At 44.5% G+C, this 22,938-nt stretch overlaps 1 protein-coding gene across 2 annotated transcripts in view; it reads left to right on the forward strand.

The window, feature by feature from the left end:
• Positions 1 to 6,569: 6,569 nt before the first annotated feature.
• sema3b (sema domain, immunoglobulin domain (Ig), short basic domain, secreted, (semaphorin) 3B) overlaps positions 6,570 to 22,938 on the forward strand; it is a 61,117-nt gene continuing 44,748 nt past the window's right edge. For both annotated transcript variants that reach the window (XM_061670868.1, XM_061670897.1), the window contains exon 1: positions 6,570 to 6,865. The gene's annotated coding sequence lies outside the window, so the exon portion shown is untranslated. The remainder of the gene's footprint in view (positions 6,866 to 22,938) is intronic.

Consider the following 22,938-nt stretch of genomic DNA (forward strand, 5'->3'; position numbering starts at 1 on the left):
GGATGAGTTCTAATGGCTTCATGAGAGTGGTCCCCGCCAAGGGACAATTAGGGATGGTGTTCATCTTCTTTTAATTCTTACTTCCATTTTTAGGGAACAACTGCAGGTGTGGCATTGGCCTTCTATCATATCGGGCTATAAATACAGCCTCCTTCGAATATTTGCAGGGACTATCGCACCCGTGCGCTACGCTGCAGTGTCAGTGCTTTGGTCAAGCGGGAAGCAGAAGCGGAATCCCCAGGACATAAATCATTCATGTGTGTGTGTGAGTGAACTCTTTTGAAGTGTATCATAACACGTTGTTATTTATTTATTTTTTTACTTTAAGGCATGAAATATGGATAGGAATAGGAATGAAAGGAGACAAATCAATGCAATAATAAATTGCTTCCAATATGGCTCTACTCCATCGTGTCACCAGTTAGCGCTTGTCTTCGTTTTCCCGAAACACTCGCAGGCGCTTCTTCGAACAATGCTTATGCCGAAAACAAATCCATGTTTTCTGAACGTGGCGTGAGTCACCGTGAAAGCGTTTGCACTATGCCCATTCTAATTTCGCTATTAAACGGCCGAATGCTGCGGCTCGGGTTCGGACCAGGACAAAGAGGTCAGAACATACGACTCCAGTTCTAAAGTCTCGACACTGGCTCCCGATCAGCTTTCGAATCGATTTTAAAGTTCTGCTACTGGTCAATGAATCACGTCACGGTTTGGGTCCTGAATACACGACGGGAACGCTAATGGCATAGAAACAAAGTAGGGCTCTGAGATTGGCAGACTCGGTGGGGTCAGATAGTGGAGCACAGAGTCCAAAGCCAACATAGCGACGCAGCGCTGAGCTGTTAAACTGCACACTCATACGTGGGTTCATCTTCAATAGAGACAGCGGATTGAACCAATCACAATACACTATGAAACCGGCCCAACCTCTTCCACAAAGGTAGTGGGGCGGCCCATTGGTGCATCTCTTATGTAGGCGGTAGACTGAACCAATCAGGATACAGGAGGATGGTGGCCCCGCTCCTTTCCTTTCATGCGGTGTCTGGTTGTCACACGCGGCGTGACACGCGGCGCTTGTTTCAATACAACTAAAAAATACACAAAAATATAAGATTTGGATGAACCGCTTTGTGTTTGTTGTTGTGTGTTGCTGTTGAGGGGTTGTGAGAGCAAGATATGTTCTGTTGCGCCGAGCTCCGCTAATTCCGAGGGGTTGTGAACGCATCACTCTGCTCGGTGTGGGGAACGGGAGAGAGAGAGAGAGAGAGAGAGAGAGAGAAAAAAACTGGAAGAAGAAAGCAAGCTAGCGTTCATGCTTCTGCGCTCCGTTTCCGGTCTGATCGTCGGCCGCGGTGGCTGTTTGTCTCACATTCAACCAAGAGAAACAGACTAAGCGTCTCCTGTGGTAATTGAAGACATTACTGAATTGTAATTGATACTCATCAGAATGACAATCATCTTTATTTGCCAAGTATGTCCAAAAAACACACAAGGAATTTGTCTCCGGTCGTTGGAGCCGCTCGAGTACGACAACAGACGGTCAATTGACAGAGAACACTTTGGAGATAGAAAGATATTGACCAAAAAAAAAAAAAACAGTCACTGAGCAAAAATTATTATTATTATTATTGACAACTGTCCTCTAGCACTTAGAGCAGTTCGAATTACTGATTACTGAATTACAATAGTCCGGTGCAATGATTCTGATTCTGATTCTGATTCCGATGAGCATTGTGCAAAGGGCGCCGAGACTTCAATTGCTCTTGCGCATTGTGATATTGCATACTTCCCCAAATCTGGCAGCCAGGGCGGCTTTATTGTGATGAAATAGCAACTGGTCAATGCTGAGAAGTGTTGGATGAGCAACAGCTGCCCATTTGAATTCTTTGGGTTGCAGATGGGTTTAAAGGCTGCATAGTAGTTTGCATTACGAGCAACTATCTATGCTGCAACTACACGTTTTGAAAAACACTCCAAAAAAATGAGAAGCAAAAGTTTTGCAATTTGATCTGATATAGTTGCTATGTATGAGTTTGTAAAGCAGCCCAGTTGTTTGTTTGCTCGTTTAAGGGAGGGGAGCGCCTGTTGACCTGAAGCCTGAGCTGCTATATAAGGGATAGCCAGAAAATACAAATGAGAAATTATTTCAATAAAAGAATCAATTCGACAACAGAGCAACCGAAAGTGGTGGAGTAAAAAAAAGAAACTAAAAAGACCGCATTTCCACGACCATAGGGCGCACCGTATTAAAAGGCGCAGTCTCAGTTACGGGGTCCATTTCTGTATTGAACACATACAGAAGGCGCAGGGGTGGTAAAACCTACGCTGGCCTGCGTGCACGCCAAAACAATGTTTTTAAAAAGGTAGCGGGAGCGAAACTGAGTTCGCTTGGACTTCATTGACGTATTTAACAATGTACTCCCGTTATTTTTGGCTCAATCCTCATCCACAAATCCACCAAAGCCCTCATCTTCTGGATGCGAAATGAACAGCTGGGCAAGTTCTCAATCAAACACGCCGGGTGCGAGTCCGTCCCGTTGCCGTGCGAAAGCGCCGACAACAGTGCGAGCGGACACGTTAGCCCGAGCAGCCGCAATCCATTCGCAAATTGTGACGTAACTCGCCCGGCGCTAAATGTACACTTTGCTGGAGAAGTGCTATCAAATTTATCATGGGTGCTGTGCTCCGCCGCAAAGTTGGTCATGCCTACACTGAATATCCTTTCTTTATGTCAAGGTTGTCATTGTTTACATGGAAAAAAAACCCCTTCCACTTCAAGAGGTGTTTCAAATGTTTGTGTTTTCGGACGGGAAAACACCGGTCTTGGAAATCATACGCCACGCAGTCAATTTACAATCCCCAAAATGTTTTTGTCTTCTTTTCAGTGTGGCCCCGATAACGAATATTTTCATGAAAGTGATGAGAGGATTGCTCGCTTAAGGAATGTGAAATGTGCTGCTAATACAGGGAGATTAAAGACCACACAATAGGTTTTGCAGCCTGGCCGCAGGTGAAAAGCTTCAGGGAAAAACAATGAGCTGATGTAAAATGATGCGAAACTATTAAAGGCGAAGGGAAGATGGGCGGAAAAGACCGATTTAACGGAAGGATTGAAAGGGGATGAGTCATTTCAGATAACGTAGAGGAAGAAAACCACAGGCTCCTTTGAGGAAAGGTTAGCAAGGACTGAGGAGAGAAGGGCAGGCTCAAGTACGCGCGTGTGCGTGCGTGCGTGTGCGTGCCTGCCTGCCCCCTGACAACATGACAGAAGAGCATTAAGAGTCAAAGACATTCCCTACTTTGTTTCATGAAAATGGCGGGAAACAGGGTTCGCTGCGAATCAATAACTGACGAATTCATTACGAGCAAACGCATTTCGAGAGTGCGCGAAGGAGGAGCTTCTGACGACAAGCGTTTGAATGTTACAGGGCTCCTCGGTTTACGACGGTCCTGACACGCGTCGATATATCGTCACGGGGCACACACGCAGCGACCTGTTTTTCATTCATTCAGTTGTTTTATATCTATGGCCTAGAATTGATTTTCATTCAAACATTTACTGCAATGATACCTCAGCATAGGTTACTAATCGACTCTGGCACACTGCGACTTAGGTACAAATTCAGGTTACGTCGCCGCGGAAGGAGTTCGACATAAGCTTTGCAGGACTCCGCGGTCCATAAGTCAAACAGAAATCCAGAACCCGACCCAAAAACAAAGCAGACCTGCCATTAGCTCTCTCCCGTCACTTGCAAGTCCATATTATTTTGTTTTTTTTCATGATTTCTTGAGCTTTTTGTGCGTATCCCTAAGCTAACGCACAAAACGCTACTCATTAAAGGTCATTGTCAATCCATCCATCCGTTTTCAACACCGCTAGAGTCGCGGGACGCTAGAACTAGAGCCTATCCCAGCTGACTTCGGGCAAAAGGCGGCCTACACCCCGAACTGGTCGCCGGTCAGTCACAGGGCACGGGCGACCGTTCGCACTCACGTTCACACCGTCACTGGAGTGGGAACTGAACCCACGCTGCCTGCGCCAAAGTCAGGCGAGTGGACCGCTACACCATCAGTGACTCTAAGTGTCAATACAAGTTTTATTCTTTAGAGGATTAGCATCTACTCATGGGTTAACGTCTTTATGCACTTGCATGACAATTGACTATGCTACAGTCAGAGTCTACTTAAAACAATACCTGTAGAGTACTTAAAAGTGACCTGTGATTGGCTGGAGACCAGCCAATATGGTGTTATGATGGTGAACGTTCCCCTGGAGTCAATGAATTCCATCCATTTATTTTCTTCAGCGCTTGTCCTCCAAAGAGTCGCGATTGGCAGGTGAGCTGGATCCTTTCCAAGCTGAATTTGGGTGAGGAGCCGCATACACCCGAAACTTGTCGCTAGCCAATCGCAGGGCACATACGGGAAAAACAGCCATTCATCGGTGGGCAATTTTTAGTCTTTAATGAAGCTAACATGCATGTTTTTGTAAGTACCCTTGGAGAAACCCAATGCAAGCACAGAGAGAACATGCAAACCTCACATAGGAAGGCCAAAACTGAGATTTGAACCCAGAACCTCAGAACTCTGAGATAGACGTGCTCGACAAAAGGTCATTGTCTTGCAGTCCATTAATTCTATTGCCATTATTATGATTTTTTTTTTTCCACTGAGAAATTCAACTCTAAATCTGAGTCAGAAAGATATCCGTCGAGGTCTGAGGTTTCACAGTCCAGGAAGGTCTGAAGGAGACGACGACCGACGGACGGTGGATCAGATTTGCCCACAACCCACATTTGTTGTGTGTTGCATGCCGCACAATGACAGCGAAGGAGCCACTTCACCTCTGGACTGCGACGCCAATGGAGTGGAGCTCGAAGAGGTGTGTGTTTGTACGTGTGTGTGTCACAGTCTTTTCATGCCTTGTTGAGCAGTTAAAGGATCCCAGTCTGAGGGGTTGTTAATACTAAGACTATTTTTATAGAAACTGTTGCTTGTTTCATAATAAGAGCATTTTGGTGCTGGAAAATGGGAACATTTGAGAAGCGACGACAGGATGTTCTAAAAAATAAGATTGCAATGACATTACGTGTTAACGGCTATCCACTTAAGCTGATGACAGCCATGTAAAGCCCAGTAATCACATACATATTCTTCAAATCTAACAGATTTTGAAAATGTGAGAGACCGCACGACAAAAAATAATGCCACACACGCTTTCAGTGTTTGGTGTACTCGTGAACAGCACACCAGACACTTAATCACTGCCAGGCCTCCATGTTAGCATGGATATTTGAAATCAACAGCCGTCAATGGCAGCGAATGAGTTTCACGATCGCTCCACTGACAATAAAGCATCGACAGCTCGAACGTAGCACCGAGACTGACCAGCGAGAGGAAGCGGTGCGCTACACGGTATTCCGACTTACAGAAAATACAAGATGGAGCAGTAGAAGAATGCGTAGCTAGGCGAGCTGTTAGCTTATCTGGTAACCGCATTGTAGTGGTTCATTTTCCTCCTTGTTGTGGAAAAGTCTGAAGTCTTGGAGGACATAAGTTTGTAAACAACGGGCACCAGAATACTTCTGGGCGGCAGAATGTGAGAAAGTTGTCGATCTGACAAATCAACAAATGACAAAAACTTGTTTTCATAGCCTTCTCGGCTAGTTCACAAGGACATAGAACATGTACCATAGCTTAACAGATTGTGAGTCAAACAACATCAGTCACCGAAAAAAAACTGCTCAATGGTAGGCTAGGCTCATTTACAAACGATGATTGAGGCAACATCAACCATGACCAAGGTGTAAGAATGTCATTTATCTCCTGAATTGGTTGGCCAGTCACTGAATAATCATATTAAGTATGCTTGAATTTCCACCATGTCAATCAAGTGGCCTGTTGAAATGTAAATTTTGGTCACCGTTGGGTCTGCCTTCCAAGCAGCGAACCTCACAGAGCATCTTCTTTTCGACGCACACCGCAAGCACCCGAATCACGGCGGTCGAGGCGAAGACTTCCCGTGCCGCCGAATCCTTCATTGAAGCCGTTTAACCCGTTTCCTCAATTGTTAGGGTTTGTTTACTTTTTGCGGTGCCATCGAAGAACGCTTCGACTGTTGCCACTAGGAAGAACGTGTGACATCAAATTTCGGTGAGAAAAGAAACAGGAAGTTTAAAATGTCCTGTATGTATGTATTGGTATGAATGCATTTCACAGACATGTTATCAAAACAACTGCGAAGTGTTTTAAATGCTAAGCATGTCTCATTTGAATCCAATTCTTTACTTTCTTTACATCTGTCATCGCCAGCTATTTGCCTGGCATGCATTTGAGTGTTTTCAAAATAATGTTGGGGCCTTTTATGGGCTTTGTTGTCATTTTCCTGTCCCCGAAAAACAAAAACATCTCCCTACATCATTGTTGTGTGATTCAATTCAGAACACCGGGAATGGGATTTTGGATGAGAGCAAGGGGAAAAAAAAAGAAAAAAAGGTGGAGGAAAAGGGAGAAAGAAGCCGCTCCTGTGTCGTGTGGCGTCCCACCCCCTCTCCTCACCGAGAGGAAGGACAGAGCGCAGCGAAAGCACACTTGCTCTTCCAGCGCAGGACTTCGGGAATCCCGGGAGCCCCGGAGTTGTGTCGACTCGCACGCAGACACTAAACTACGCAGCTGTAAAAAAATACCAGCAGGATTCTGAAAGAAGAGCATCGTCGAGAGTTTAAGAGCAGATTTAGGGTGCAGCCCCTCCTTTGCCGTCCCTTTACCTGCTGGAGTATTTGGCCGTGACGGCACCCGCCAGAGGGAGTCGGACCGGCTGACGGCGCAGGCGGGACGCAAGCCAGAGGAGCTGCTCGTGACAAAGGTGAGGCGCACCTTTACTTTGCCCTCTTCTATCGACCCACCTGCCTCTAATGAGTAACTGATGGAGGAAGTTTGGTGTGTGTGTTTGTGACAGAGATGGTCAAGCGGTGTGTTCACTACGTGCGTTCTGTTGCTCTGACGGAATGGCTCCACATGTCCAACGCTTCCTTATAAGTCGCATTAGACATCCTTGAAAAAAAGATTCCGTCTCTTCTTGTGATGGAGGGATTCCAAGCTATTCAGCTTCGTATGAATTCAGTGGGAGCACAACTTGGCCATTTCATACTTTGACTATGAGAGTGGCGTTGGATGTTGAAAAATGCACGATTGCTGTTTTGGATTTTATTTGATGTATCTTCCGTTCTCCTCTTAATTTCCATGTGAAAAACAAACAAAACAAAATTGTTTTTCACGTGTCAAAGCTTTTCAATGTGCCTTTTTTTTATCCCCAAAACAGTGTTTTGTTGTTTTTGCAAAATGCACAAGCTGTTTAATTCTTTACATTCTACGCATGTTATTACTATATGTTTATATAAAATACAATATTACAGATTGTTATTTTCCTGATTAGAAAAACACATTTGTTGTTCTTTCTGGCTGGCTGCAATGGATGAATGAAGTTTCCCTTCATTTCAATGGGGAACGTGATTTATTATATTATATCATTGTTTTAAGTTACAAGCTTGGTCGCGGAAGGAAAGGAACCCTCTATCTCAAGGCATCGCTCTACATGCTTTTCATTGGTCAGCATGAGTTTATGGTATTATTTGTTCTCCAACCTCAACCTCAGCCTCTCTGCCCCCCCTTGTTGGTTATCTCCGTCTTAAAATGACGGCGATCGCTACTTTTTATCGGACTTTTCAAAGCTTCATGTTTTTCATCGGCATCTTTTTCCATCCTTAGTTTGTTTTTCCCCTGTGGGAGGGTTTGCAGGTGTGCGTTTTGTCTGTCATCTCACCTATTCAGACCTGCAATCCCAGGTCTTGCTGGCCTTTGTAACATTCCCCACCCAAAACCACTTTGACCTGCATTGTAACCCTTCCATTATCATACCACATGAGCCCACATTAGCAGCAGCGGCCTGCAATTGTACGTGTTGAGGTTGACCCACTTGAGTGGAGACATCTCCTTTTGGGACTGACAAAATTCAATACACCTCGTCCAAACATTGCGTTGGTGTTTTGTTGCGTCTCATTGGACTATGGAGGTGTACCCGGCCTCGATTTAACAGACTGAGGGGGGGGGGGGGGCGAGTTCCATCCGTTAAAGCCGTTTGTCCGATAATTTGAACACAAACAACATAAAAACAACCGGTACAATCCCCCCAAAATAATTAGCTTTGTACTTCTTTTGTGGCTTGCAAACACCCAGTACAGCACAAAATGATTGTAAAAATAAAAAGCTTGTAAAGTTCATCCAAACTTACTATTAGACATTGCTGTCACTTTCAATTACTGCCGTTGATCACTGGCGCTTTGGAGGGGTGATAATGGCATGCGGCTGGTGGAAGAAAAGTGTTGCGGTGGCAAGTCGAGAGTCTCTTTCATGAGCTGCGAGGCGAGCGCGCTTTCTTTCCCCCCCCCTGCGTTACGATCGGATGCCTTACAAAATGGCTTGACAAAAAAACAACAACTGTATACTGGATGGAAATCAGTATAGCACGTTCGAGAAACAAGACATGAGTGCTTGAGAAAACAACAGCCAAAGATATGACTAGGTAGATACGTCACGCCCCTTTTGAGCACGTTAAGCTTATGTCCATGCATTGCTTTTGATTGGCGCGTCGCCCCTACCAACACGGCTGTCATGTAAGCACGGCGGTCAGCAGGATCTACTCGTACCTGTGGTGACGGCGGCGCAACCCGGGGCGACGCGGCGTTTTGAGTTCCAACTGGACACTGTTTTCTGTCCGTTAAATCCGAAGTCCGTTGTTTCTGGGTCCGTTAAATTGAGGTTCCACCGTATCGTGTTTCGAGGATTGGTGTTGCTTGCAGTGGAGGAGGCTTTATGTTGCGTTCGGGACTGCCAGACAGTCGAAAGTAGCTCACTTGGAGTTTAGCTGCTCTGACCTTAAAGCATTGTAATCTATTGTAAACACAAAACATGGATCATGACCGTGATAAGCCATTCTTTGTTTTGTTGACAATTGCGACAGTCTTGTCCACAAACCTAATGCGTATGTTGCATTTGTGTTATTTTACATTCTCTTCATGCTGTAATCAAATTGTAATCGGAAGATTAAATGACACGTTGCATTGCAATAACTGGTAGAATAGGAACTCTGACTTCAAGTGACGTTCGAATGTACTTTTTCAAGTCAGGCCGCGGAATTTGAAATGCTCATGTTTTCCGGAATGCAGAATATTTGCCAGAAAAGTGTCCCAGAATGATGCATTTATGGGACAAAGGTAATATCGAAAAAATCAAAATGTTATCCTCCATGACACCATATCATCAAAACAAGGTCAAAGTACAACGGGCTGTCATTGCACGTAGCCGGAAGTGTTTGTGGCCGCCGATCGAACGTAATCTCTGGAGGACAGGCAGTGTCGCGCACCTGCTCGTCTGACGTGCTGAACCTTGTGTTCACATTGCCGCTGCAAAGTAGACATTTCTTTAACCCTGCTGTGTGAGTTCAAGGTGCCTCTGCTGATTGCTCGGCAAGACCGCGAAGGTAACTTTATGTTTGAGTTCATGACTGTCAGTGGTCCACCGCCACACCCTAAAAGCTATTAACCCCCATCTCAACCGCTTCCTCGCTGTGAAAACCCATTAACCTTCTTCCCTAAGTCTCGCCTCGTCAGCGGTCAAACTGGCCACACACGTTTGGATGACAAAACCTTTTTTTTTTTTGTGCATGGTACTTTCAAGTATGGTACTTTAAATTATTCTTGGAGATACGCGCAGGCTAAATAGCTCATCTTGAGTGAGCGAGAGAGAGAGAGAGAGAGAGAGAGAGAGAAACAATGGCAGGTTCCCTTTGTTTGAAATATTTAATAAGTGTGTCTGCCGTGTTGAAATATGGACTTTTTTTTTTCTTCTGCGCAGCCAGAGGGGACAGATGAGAGTCGAGGTTGTTCTCTCAGTCAAATAAAAAGCAAAAGGCTGTTCGTGCATCAAACTTTCATTGGGTTCTTTTATTCATTCTTGTGTCCATGCATTTTTTGAATCCTATGCACTACACACAATTCTATCATTCAACAAAATATATGGCAAATCTGTTCATATTATTTTGAAGTAAAATTTGATCATGTCCACCGAACACTGGAATACTGGATACAAAAAGAAAAAAAAAAGAAATGACGGCAAATGTGTGTATGGTCAGTATGTATGAAATAAAGCTACTTCTTTCAAGTACTTAGGAGGATAAATCACTGTAAAAATTCAATTCAATGATTGTAATTTCCAAATTGCATTCAAATGTTCGTAACATTTCCTGTAGGGATGCGTCTATCGAATATTTTAGTATCCCACTGAAAATTCCATCCAAGAATTGCGTAATCGGATAACATATATTTTTGCTTGTTTGAAGAGCAATTATGAATACGTGAGAGAAAATAAGACATTTCACTTAAAAATGAACTGCCAATTATTTTCCTCTTTTTTTAGGTAATCAACAATGTAGTGACATTTTGAATGAGCCACTTTCAACACAAATAAAAAAATGAAACCGCCTTTGTGCAACGCGCTTTAGCATTTTAGCATGCTACATAAAACAGGAAGTTAATGACTGTGTGTTTATGAGTTTGGGCTACCTGACTAGGAAAGAGACAAATATCGTTTATACTACTCAAAGTGTTTGCAGTGTTCAAACTAAAATGTAAAATACCAAGGGAGAAAGTGAGCTAGAATTCCATTCAAACGAGAGCAGTCGCAGCCAATGATCTCTTGGTGAGTTTTGCGCAACGTGGCCGAAGCAATTTCACGATGAATGTATTATTGCGTGCTGGGGTTAGAGTGGCCGAGTGGCAGAGTGGAGTGCTGCTGACAAGAAGGAAATATCCCAGGTGGAGGTTGCAAAAGTGGAGCTGGAAAAGAATTCTTGCCGTGACCACGCAAGAGAGAAAACAACCGGAGTTCGGAGCCCAATATACCGTGACGTATCCAGATGTATCGTCACCGAAATACATTGACGCGTGATCGGTTTTGGAATTGTAATTGGTCGTTCCTTCATGCACCAGTCGTCGTTTTGTATCAATTTGTGTAAACCTGCTGTGAGAAATTGTCCTAATACAGTATAAACAAAGCTAGTGGTGAGCTAAGACTTTTGCACAATCCTATTTCTATAAAATAACAATAAAGTGTGCTGTCCAGTGTCACTTTTAATCTTAGTTAATGCGTAGCCTGCAAGACTCTCGAGTCGAGATAACGGGTGTCATATTTGGACGACGTCATATGATATGTGTAAATAAGCGACGCACCTGGGATATTATGATAACAAATGGGTTGAACTTCGGGTCACGGAAAGGGACACAGAAGAAGCATATTTTGGGTGACGAGTGTAGATAACACTCTAACTGATGTGCAAAACGTTGCGCTGGAGATGTGATCGCTTTAGGGAGGTGCTCCACAAAAACACACCAACGGGAATGTTGCAAATTGCATGAGGTGCAAAGACGTGCGAAGATCATAAATCCATAAAATACATCACGAGTGTCTCCCACCCCATCCGGTGCGGATGCCAAAACATACATATTCAACTGTGAAATTTTGATAACACCACTGCCTTAAAACTCCGCAATAGTACCTTAATTCCAACTGATTTATCGGCATAGTCGCACCTGGGGAAATTCATTCACTTGTGTCTTCACGGATGTGGCGGAGGGTCAGCCTAGTTAATAACAGAGTGGCCTCTTGTCACCAGATAGGAAAATAATTTAAGATTGCGGATTGGCCTGAGGTTAAGGTTAGGCTGAGGACACACTGGCCAATCTTTCGTCACCATCAGCGGAGTTTTCACAGAGAAAAGATGGATGTGTTCCTTGAAGGCAAGCTACGCAGTATTACTGCGGGGCGGTCTCCAAGTTCATTCCAAGTCCACGTTACAGCGCGGATACAGTATTTGCGATGTCCTTGACGTAATCCGGAAGCGGTTCCGTACAAACACACTTTGTTTCCTCTTCAGTTTCCTCTTCGGTCATGTCAAAGACTGCCAGTGCGCTTCGAGCGCGGCGCATTTAAAGGGAATGAAAGGAGCCGCTTTGAGTGGCCAGGATCCAAGTCGGCTGTGATCACGCCGAGAGCGGCGCAGACCTCGCTCTTTTAAGTGCGCCGGGGTTCGCCGCTCCACGAAATGACCGACACCGGGTTTAACCCGCTTCCGGGCAGTTACGCCACGCATCCTGCCGGATTTACGCCAATCACGAAAATAGAGCCCGAAGTGCTGATGTCGAGATCGTTTGCCTCGGGCCTTCACAATCAGTAATGTGAGCCCATGTAACTTAATTAGCAATGGGACGGTTCCTAGAACCAATCAGATTTCTAATTTGTGCCACTCATCTTTAATGCTCACAATCCATTGAAGGGCGATCCGCTTGGTCGTGAGTCTTTGCTCATGTTCAGAGCGAGGTGAATGGGGGATGTTTGAAGACATCCGGTATATGTTATTAAAGAAGATCTACAGTATGTACAACCAATATTTGAATGGACACATTCTGTCGATCATTTATCCAAACAAATTCCGAGTGCAGTAATCCCCCACAAAGCATTGTTGCGAAACCCAAAGGACATGTGAACATGCGGCGACAATACCGTGTGTTCGCGTGCGTGCGTGCGTGTGTTTGTGTGCGCGTAAGCGGGGAGAGCGCTGCGCCGTCCGGTCGTATCCCCTTGAGCCGTGGTGTGCTGTTGAAGGTGAGGAGGAATTAGGGAGCGCTACACTGAGATGGGAAAGTAACGAGATTCTCACTCCCCCTGTCACGAAAGCGCACACGCACACATACTTAATGTTACACATAAGCAAGCACCCGTAGAGTTGCAGTAACTGTCTGTTCTAGAGTGCGCACACACACACACACACACACACACACACAGGCGCGCCATGTCCCATAGGGGAGCTCCAGGGGCTTATGCGAGGGATTTTGCTGTTCTGCAGTGTGCCTGTCAGATAAGGTGGGACGTGCTTCTGCCTCCGAATCCTCCTCACCCCCAACTAGCCTGTCACTCAAGTCACCTGCCATCCTTTGCCACCATGGCGCGCGCACACACGTCCCCGCGGAAGGGACATTTATGTATCCCCGAAAAAAAACCACCACAAAGACCAAAATGGTGCTAATAATGTTTGACGGGGTGCATGAGGTCGTTACAGTCTCCTCTTTTCTTTCTGACCTTTGGCCCGCATCCCTTCTCAATAACCAAAACCCCCCCAATAGCCAACTCAGATGTTTTGGGGGAAATTGTGGTTGCCCAACTTCCTCTCCAAAACTTCCTCTACAAACCTTCGCCACCATTTGCTTCGTTTGAAGACGCAACTCAGTTCTGACGAGCCGAGCGTCAGTATTTTGTTTTTCGTAAAGCAAACACACCCAACCTTGGAGAATGAAGGAAATGTTTGGAACACGTTTTTAACCTCGTTCCTTATCTTTACAACGTGAGACGAGCATAAACTATGTAATGGCCATTATTAAGATAAACCCGTGCGGTTGGAAGTGGACCTTCTTGCCAGTCTGCCGAAACGTTTTGAAAGCAGTAAAGGGACACGAACAAGAATGAGTGTGAACAGATAAAGATTGACATTGTTGGTGCCGAACGTGTCGAATGACAAACCCCACCTGATGTCCTGAAACATTTGAGGCTCGTCGAGGGAAAAAGAGCAAAAAAGGTTTGTATTGCGATTGGAATGATGACGATTTGTGCACGAGTGAAGCCTTTCCAGCATCGTGTCTGTCGTCGCGTCTCTATCCGAACCAACATTCATGACGTTTTCATTTCACTGAGGTTTAAAGCCTGCCGCACACCGGAGCTATCTGCGGAACAAAAGGTCATTCGAGACCGTTTGCGCAGCAGATAGCTCGCCGTGTGCGTGCAATTTCCGATGAGTTTTTCTGCCTGCGTGGTGCCATAAGTTCTGCAACTTCTCTGACACACCTGGTATCTTATTTGCCTCATCGCTTTTTGCCAGAACAACAACGCAGCCCATTGAAAAGTTTGCCCACACGTCGTGCGAAAACAAATTGGGAAAAAAAGAAGTCCATATTTGGATGAGATGGTCCATCTGCATTACACTAATTTGAATTATGTTAAGATGATAAAAGTAAAAAAAAAGATGCTTAAAATGCCAGTCGCTGAGAGCGCTACCGTTAGCAGCAGCATCCCACCCCCTCCGCCTTCTCTTCGCCACTACTCAGCCTCTTGGCAGCTCCAGCAGGCGGGCTAATTGACTCAGGGGTCCCAGGAGGGGGTGGGATCATGCCACATTTCCAATTTGGCTTCCCTTCCCCTGAATAAAAGCTACATCCATCCTTCTTTTCAATCCCCCCTCTCATTAAAATTAGCGTCTCCCGCCATTTCATCCACCCTGTATAAGAAGAAGAAGAAAAGAAAATCCCCACACATTTGGATTACAGTATGTGGAAACGTATTCGAACGGGTAGCTTTCGAAGTATTGTGCTTCTCGTTGTTTTCCGCAGCCAGTTGGCAATATGCTCACTCCAGCATAAGCATGAAAGGAGACACACGCATAAACCGAATCCTTTGGGGTTCACCTTCAGAGTGCCTTCTCCTCCTCCACAAACTGCACCTTGGGATGGGGATGGGCGCGCCTCACTGCGCGGTGGAGTGTGCGTGTGTGGGTTTTTCTTGTGCATGCATGAGTGAGGTTTCATCCCAATAACTAGCATACAAAGTACAATGACAGATTGTAATGAATGCTGTGTCTAAATTGGGAGTGGCTGCATGTGCGCTAGTCGCAATGTTGCAGTAGCAGGTTATGTACCCCCAAACGAACATATGCACACACAGCGCAAGACGGCTTCAGGGGTTCAGTTGCAGGACAGGAAGCATGTGAGGTATCGTTTGTAACAGCAGCGGCTTCGGCGAGCATGAGCAAGATGACATTTTCAGATGCGCAGATAAAGAATTTGGGTCGGAGGCTTGGACCGGTCTTGTGGAAAACACATTTGACACGTGCTAGACAAGCTACTCACGATACGCTGAGTTGGGGGAGCACTTTGGGTTTGGTCTTGTGGAAAGAGGGGGTGGTTTTTTTTTCTTACCTTTTCAACTTCAAATGCACACTGTCAAATAATCCAGTAATGGCACCAGTCGTTTAGGTGTGCATCCAGCTCAACGAGTCGCTCTCTTTTGTTGCTGAATACGCAACCGGTGAACAACAACAACTTGCGGAACTTCTATCGGTTGCCTTCTGACTCTGCACAGTAAAGAAATCACGTTATATTGCCAAAATGTGTTTTTAATGTTCATTTCAATTCATAATTGTTTGTCCGAGTAAAAAAAAAACAAAAAAGGTAGATCTGCCTTAAGGTCAACTGAAAGTTTGGCAATTTACAACTTTCACCTTCTTTATAACGTGTTGTTTTGTGTCTTGATGTAAAAACTTCAAACATACAAAAACAAGTATGATCTCAACCCTGCTGTACATGTCAGGGTTTAACATCCGTGCAGTATGAGGGTGCCGCGTCACCCCCACTTTTCTGGGTGAAAGAATTTTGTCATTTTGCACAGTCAAGCAGAATTACAACTCAAATATTATTCAGATTTTTTTTAGAGGACAAAACACATGCTGAAGTCATCTTATGAAGGTCGAATATTGTAAGTTTTCATCCTCTTATGTCTCGTCCTTGGAGTTTTGGGCACAGGTTAAGGCATGAATGATAAAATAAAGACATTTCATTTTTGTTCATGCATTTAACGTGAGAGTCAACAATTGGCTGTAACATTGCTTCTTCTTTATCTGTTTGTAGCACGCGTTACAGAGCGGAATGTACGGTGTGAGCAATCGCTATCTCTGACTTTACTCATACAGTGTGAATGAAAAAATCAATCAATCAGAATCTTGAGAAACAAGAAATGTAGAGGACAACCAAGACTGCAAATTGACTTAAGTAGAAGTGCTTGTTCTGCGTTGTGGAAACACTTTCATAAAGTCAAGAAAATCCATATTTCTTTTCACCATTTTTCGCTAATTACACTCCCCCCCCCAAAAAAAAAACCCAGTCCAGCGCAAATCTAAATACACAAGGGTAGAGACCTCGGTCACCAGCTCTTCCGGCTCCTTCCCTCAGGTAGGCGCTGCCGATCAATGCAAACTAGAACGAGCAGACGTTCCAACAGCTTCTTCCCTCTTGCAATCAACTTCTTAAAACAGCTAACCTACAAGTCCATTGCAACATGCTGGCAATTTTTTTGTCTTGAGTTAGCTGTCACATTTCTGTGGGGCCAATGATATATTACTCGTGCACTCGCTGTAGTAGTCTCGCCACGCTGCACTATTTGCATATCTGTTGTTGACCGATACTGGCCACTCATGCCACAGTAGCGTCTGCTCCATTTGCACACCGATTGAGGAGTATCTGCAACATTTGCACAATCGACATTGTCCCAGATGATCGCACGACTCGTCACTTTAAACCGCATCCACTCCTTGAAGTCTCGGCGCCCTTTGCACAACGGTCGTTGCACCGGACTATTGCAATATTAGTCATTCGAACTGCTCTAAGTGCCGGAGAACTCTGCATCTAAAAAATTGTACCGGCATTACCAGATAACTAGCAACCCTTTATTGCTCAGTGACTGTTTTTTTTTTTTTGTCAATGCCTTTATGTCTCCAAAGTGTTCTCTGTCCATTGACTGTCTGTTGTCGTACTGGAGCGGCTCCAACTACCGGAGACAAATTCCTTGTGTGTTGTTTGGACATACTTGGCAAATAAAGATGATTCTGATGATTCTGATGATGATTTCTGACGTACAAGTCCTAGTTTCCATCGTTTGGTCTGTCGGGAGTCTTGCGCTTTTTTCATTTTTTATTTTATTTATTTATTTTGTTCTCCCCGTCCACAGGTAATTTCAATCTTTGATATTCCGGTTCTCAAGACAAATCTTACGAGACTTTTAAAGTCCTTACATGCTGAGCTACTATTGCCCCAAAACGGATCTCGGCACAACAGAAAAATAACCAGGCAGCAGACTTCGAGTTGTAAGTTCACAATGTAATGAGCTCACCTCGACCTATTTGAGATGAATCAAAAAGATGAACAGGCCATTTGACAGTCGTGTTGATTTCCTTCCCAACTTGCGAATCCTTTCGAGTCACTCAACGTCCTGGATTGTTGAAAGAAGAAATGCACAGGGAAATATGTTTTGAATTGCCAAATGTAGAGATGGCAGTCTGTCATGCGACCACTGACTATGAAGTGGTAAAGAGAATTTGCTCGGTCTCATGTGGGCGAGGGGCCTTCAAACGGTCTTCCTATAGCCCATATGTTTACATACCATCCGTCATTGCATCGAACATCCGGCATACTTCTCCAAGGGGAAGCTCGTAGAGGAGAACAAAGTCAAATAATGCAACGCTCTATCGCCCCTACGTTGCCACGTCAATACGTGCAATTGTGTACAAGGTTACTGGAATAAATAATCTGAATCAATGACGGGAGTATGCTTCAATATCTTGTAATGTTTGAATATGATCTACATAGGAAATCATTGTTCCAGGGCCGAAAAGGCCACCACTGTAAAACCTTCGTCAATTCTATTTGAAATCCAGATGTTCAAATTCTTAGAGGGCCTCCAAGCGTCGAAAGTCATTGAAACATTGTCACCTTTTTAACATTCACAACTGTCATACAAGTGTAAAATGAAGTATTTACTTCTTCCTACCACCAACTTCCTGTGACTATTCTTCTTCTCGCCTCACCCTTTATTAAAGCAGTGCGCATGTGTCACAAAAGGCCAAAGCTTGTCCATCCTGCCCGTTTCCCCCAACAGACACATATGCAGTACAACTGACTTAATAATGCGCAGATGGCAAAATTGCCTCTCAATGTCAGTGAGATCTGTCATTAGCATATCACACAGCAGAGCACTTGAACCACACTGTGGGCTTTTCGGATTCCCCGTTAATGTGTTCGTGCCCATCATGTCACACGTGGTACTTTGCAGAGGTTTAACAGAGTGCCGTAACCCCCGTGCTCATGTCATTCTGAAGAGTCGGGTGTTGAGTGCTTGCGTAAGCAAGATCCCTCTTAAAGCAGGTGAAGCATCGAGCATAAACCCAACAGCGGTCCCAATTGGGATCTCATTTGTACTTTACGCTATGCCCCCGACTCCTCTCACATTAGAACCAGGAGACTCAATAAAATTGGCAGTTTATGGCTGTACAATGGTCACCGAGTACTAGAGTACACTAGGCTACATCTATTCCGTAAATAATCAGGCGTATCTGTAGTTTTATGATAGCCCAGTTGTATCCAAGGACTGAATGTAATTTCAACGCTGAAATCAAATATAAGAGTCCTACATGGTAAATCTGCGATTTGTTGTTTGTTTTTGCACAAGAAATAATCACAAAACCTTTATTAACTGTACTGGCAATGTTCAATAAAGTGTCTCAAAGAAAAAGGTAAAACAATAAAATGCATCCGTGTTAGGGATTGTGATTCGCTTCACATTAGAACCAGTTCTATTGTCATCTCCCCATTTTTCTTCTTTCCACACATTATAGAAAGCCCTGCAAAAATGCAAAACAAAAAGCAATTTCAATCACTTGTTGACCACACAAGGATTTGCAATTTAAACAGTTCTTGGCCAGACTGTTTTCTGTGCAAATCAGGGAGGAAAAATAACTCGAGGATAATCACTCGAGATAATCTTGAATAGACATCAGATAATTGGGCCTTTGCTGACTTTGAAAGCTCAAATTTGGTCTGAATGAGATTCCTTACTAAAGGCCAGGAGAACGAGTTGCATCGAGCAAGGACACAGAGAGGACACAAGTGAAGAGGAAATTCTTCCGTGTGTTTAGTGACTGGCCTCTCTTCCTCCACTCTCCTTTTCCTCTCCTCCTGACATGAAATAGTCATTAGGTGTAGTGGTAATTCAGTCCAGACGTCTTTCCACATTAACTAATGCGATCTGAAAGTGTCAGGAATGTGTGTATGTGGCCGGCGTGTTCATATAAAGCGGGATGCCGCGACGAGGACGTGCGTCAGCATCCCCAAGTGTGCGGCTCCGTCCGGATTCCACCTTGTATTTGTTTCCGACGTCAGACAGTTCGCATGACAAGGTTTCCCTCCTGTTCTAAACTCGACAGATGCTAAATAATGAACGAGCAAGAGGAGAGAGAGAGGAAAAGGAGAAGCGCTCAAGGACGACAAGTGTGGAGAGAAGGAAGATGGAACCGGTGGAAGGAAATGTTTGTCCTTAAATCTCAAGCAGAAACCAAACTTTATGCTCGGTCTGAGCAGCTGATGGCGAGCAGGGCCTAATAGTCACACAACACTCTCAATCACTGGCGGCAAACAGAAGGCGGGGTTGTGGTGTGAGTGAGCTTCAAGGCAAAGTCATCATTTTGAAATGGTCTTGTGCTTGAATCGTGCAAATGATCTCTTTTGAAATACACAGTTTTACCACAAAGCGTGACAGACAGACTGGCGGATGTGGAAAAAAAGCAGTAAACAAGGCAAACAACACTGCGAGCGATATCACAAGGCAGTATTTGATGTTTGGAATGTATGACTGAGTCCTGCATTTATTGATGCATATATTGCTGGATGGCAACATGACTGGATGGTGACTGGATACAAGCACTGTGACAGCATCTATGGCGTCTGGCGAAGTGTGACGCTAGCTGTTTGAACTATGCTCGGTTTAAGTCAAGGTTCACATCGTGTCACATAAGGAACTTCCATCCTGGTCCCTTTGGCTCAGTTTATTTGATTTTTTTCAGTTTAGCTGTTTTAAAGACTACCGTCATCAGGTTAGGGTTACCGTACCTCCAAAAGTGCCTTTGGATGGCAAGCCATTGGATCCATTGGCGTGAGTGCATAACGGTGCCAAAATTCGGCTACGCTGCGGCGGCCGCTCGCTGGCAACCGTCTGTATCGACCCAGCTTGCGTCGTGTTCACTGAAGCTCCAGAGTTTGCCTGCTGATGATAGATCGGCCGTCATCATCCACGATCGGCAATTCCTTCACTAAGGCCTGGTACATATGCACTAAAAAATGCTGGGTCAAACTTGTAACTCAACTGGGTTTGGCATAGTTTGGTGAGAGGTTTAGGTAATTTGAACCAACATTGGATCAAAATTAGAGTCAATTATTAAAGAGATGCCCACAACACAATGCATTGATTTCACAACCCAGCCATTGGTACAGGTACACAACCATTGGTTTGAGAAAATCTGTCTCGTCGAAGTCGCCATTTTTCTTCGATTGCACTTATTTCATTCAGCTGCTGACTGCTTCCTTTATGGTGAAGTGGAACAGTTAAGTACAAGAGTCGAGTTACGCCAGCCTTTACATGTATAAAAGACAATACAGTTATCATTTGTGGAAATGTTCAATGCGAATGGCTGGCAACCAATTCAAGGCGTACCCCGCCTCTTGCCTGCCTAAAGTCGGCTGGGGTAGGCTTCAGCACCCCCGCGACCCTAGTGAGGATAAGCGGTTCAGAAGATGGGTGGATGGATGGTTGGATGTTAGTAATACTAAACAATTACTATTCCAGAAGAAACAGTTTGGGCTAGGTTATGTATGACGCAGTAACATCAAAGTGGGGCTAAAAAACAGTGGGATTAATAATATATTATAATTATTATGTTTAAAGCACTTTTTTTTTTCACATTTGACCAATCCAACGGGAAGAGCACATTCGACCCAACGGCAGGGTCAAAGACGACCCAACGGCACTTTTGGGGTAGACAGCCCCAACCCAACAAGCGGGATCAAATTCCCTAACCCAGACCTGCTGGTCTAAAATAACCACTCGTTGGGTCGGTCCAACTTTAGGAACGCATGGGGTTTTACCAGAATGACCCAAATCACCCATTTTGGGTTGTTTTTGACCTAGCTGTTTTTAGAGTTTACATGAAGATTTTTCCACTCTTAAAAGATTTGTTTTATCTGGGACAGACCCCACACATCAAGATACAAAAATCTAGCACTTCACAGTTTTGGTTGTATTGTGTGTGTGTGTGTGTGTGTGTTGTGTATCAACACACAAACACCAAACACATAAAGATTCTGTTCAAACAGTGATCTCGAAATCCCGCGTGATCACACGTGATCTCACAAACCCAAAGATGATACACTTTCGGCTTTGCACCGATGTTTCCCAAACGTTGCTGAAGGTTGTCGGAGCAGGGAGCCTTATAAAATTGCCTTGTCCTCGAAAAATGACTTGCTTAGGAAACTACTTCTTGCTGTCTGAGGAATCCGCTTTTTATACAAAAAAAACCCCAAAAAAACCAAAACAAAAAAACCAAAAGCCATTGGGTAAGACATGCCCTTTGTCAGGGTGCTTCTTGAACGGCTATATTCCGTTTCCGTTTCACGTCACAATTGACGGCGTCGTGACTCGGGAGAAGTCTCGGTTCTCTCCCACATACATGGAGAATTTTTGTCTTGAATATTGAACACGTTCATTATTTAAGATTGTTGGCCCTGACCTGTTTTGGATCCTAAAATCGGTACGAATCCATTCTTAACACAGATCAGACCGAAGGACAATCTTATCGAATAATCTTATAAGGTTTAAGATTGTCTGGCATTTGACACGCTCGGTCGGGAAGAGGCAAAATCGGCACAAAAACAGGCCGATTGTCTTTATGTGTACCGGGCCGAAGTTGGACCTCATGACTTTTTTGCACAATTTCATGAGCTATCCAGCTCCACCTCCTTCTCCAGCTTCCTTTACCTGTTCATCCAGTACCTTTGTGGCATCACGCTGCGGACCTTCAGTGTTGTTTCGTTTTCTGGCGTGAAGTAAAACTCAGAAGTCATTGGACGTAAATGCTCGGGAGCGGTTACTAACGATAGCTGCTTTGAATTCCATGTCTGACATGTTTTCAAACTAAAAGACTTTCTTTTCATGGCCGAGAATTGGCAACACCTTCTTGGATTTGTACACTTTGAACTTTGTCCCTCCTACTGATCATTTTTGGAAACTTCATACATGACAAGTGACGCAGGTGGCTTGGCTAAGGTCTCGAAGAACCGCTTCTCCTGCCAGTTGGTGAGCACCGATACTTTCTTCTCCTTTGAGCTCCAACTCATCAAATGTGGGCCGTAGAAAGCCATTTCTATTGTCCTCCTGGACCTCCAGGCTTGTTTTGATCTGGAAATACTGACTTCTATGGACAATAGTTTGAATGTTAAAATCATTTTCATATTGACATAGATGGCGCCTGTTTTTCCAAAGACTTTCCAAACCTAACAAGAATCTTTTGATTTTAAACTGGATGTGTCATCACTCAAATAGCTAACCCGAACACTAGATCTTTTTCTCACCCTGGAACTCGATGTTAACTGTACTCACTGCGAAGACCTGCTCATCAGTGGCCATCAATGGAGCTTGTTCGCTCCCCCACCATGCACATACTGATTCACTGTCATCTTTCATCCGGCTGACCCTGAGAAACGTGGGCGTGACCTTTAGGCAATCCGTCTCCCTTAAGACTCATAGAAAACATCTGTCCATTTCATGTGTCTTCCACCTACGCAAGCTCCATAAATTGTCTTTCAGGAGTTTCCGCTTCGGAAATGGAGATGCTCATTTATGCCTTTGTCTCCTCCCGTTTGGCCTGGCGCAATATTCTTTTGCCCTCCTTCACCAAAATCGCTTGCAAGCCATCCGGGACGCAGCTGCACGACTCCTTACAAAGGGAAAGGCCCAACAGCCCATGGTTGTGCCCTCAATTAATCATTTGTTTTTCAAGCTGGAACACATTGAAAAACTCACATGACCTGAAACATGCTATTTCAAGTGCACTGGACATTTTACATTTCTGTCATTTAGCAGGGCCTCTCAATTTAATGGTTTGAGGTACATTGCGCGTACACGTACATGATGAAAGTGCTCCGCTCAATGTTACATTCGAGCGTAATGGAAGTGTGTCTA

This window comes from Phycodurus eques, chromosome 1 (assembly GCF_024500275.1).
Source record: "Phycodurus eques isolate BA_2022a chromosome 1, UOR_Pequ_1.1, whole genome shotgun sequence".
In the NCBI taxonomy this organism is placed as follows: domain Eukaryota; kingdom Metazoa; phylum Chordata; class Actinopteri; order Syngnathiformes; family Syngnathidae; genus Phycodurus; species Phycodurus eques.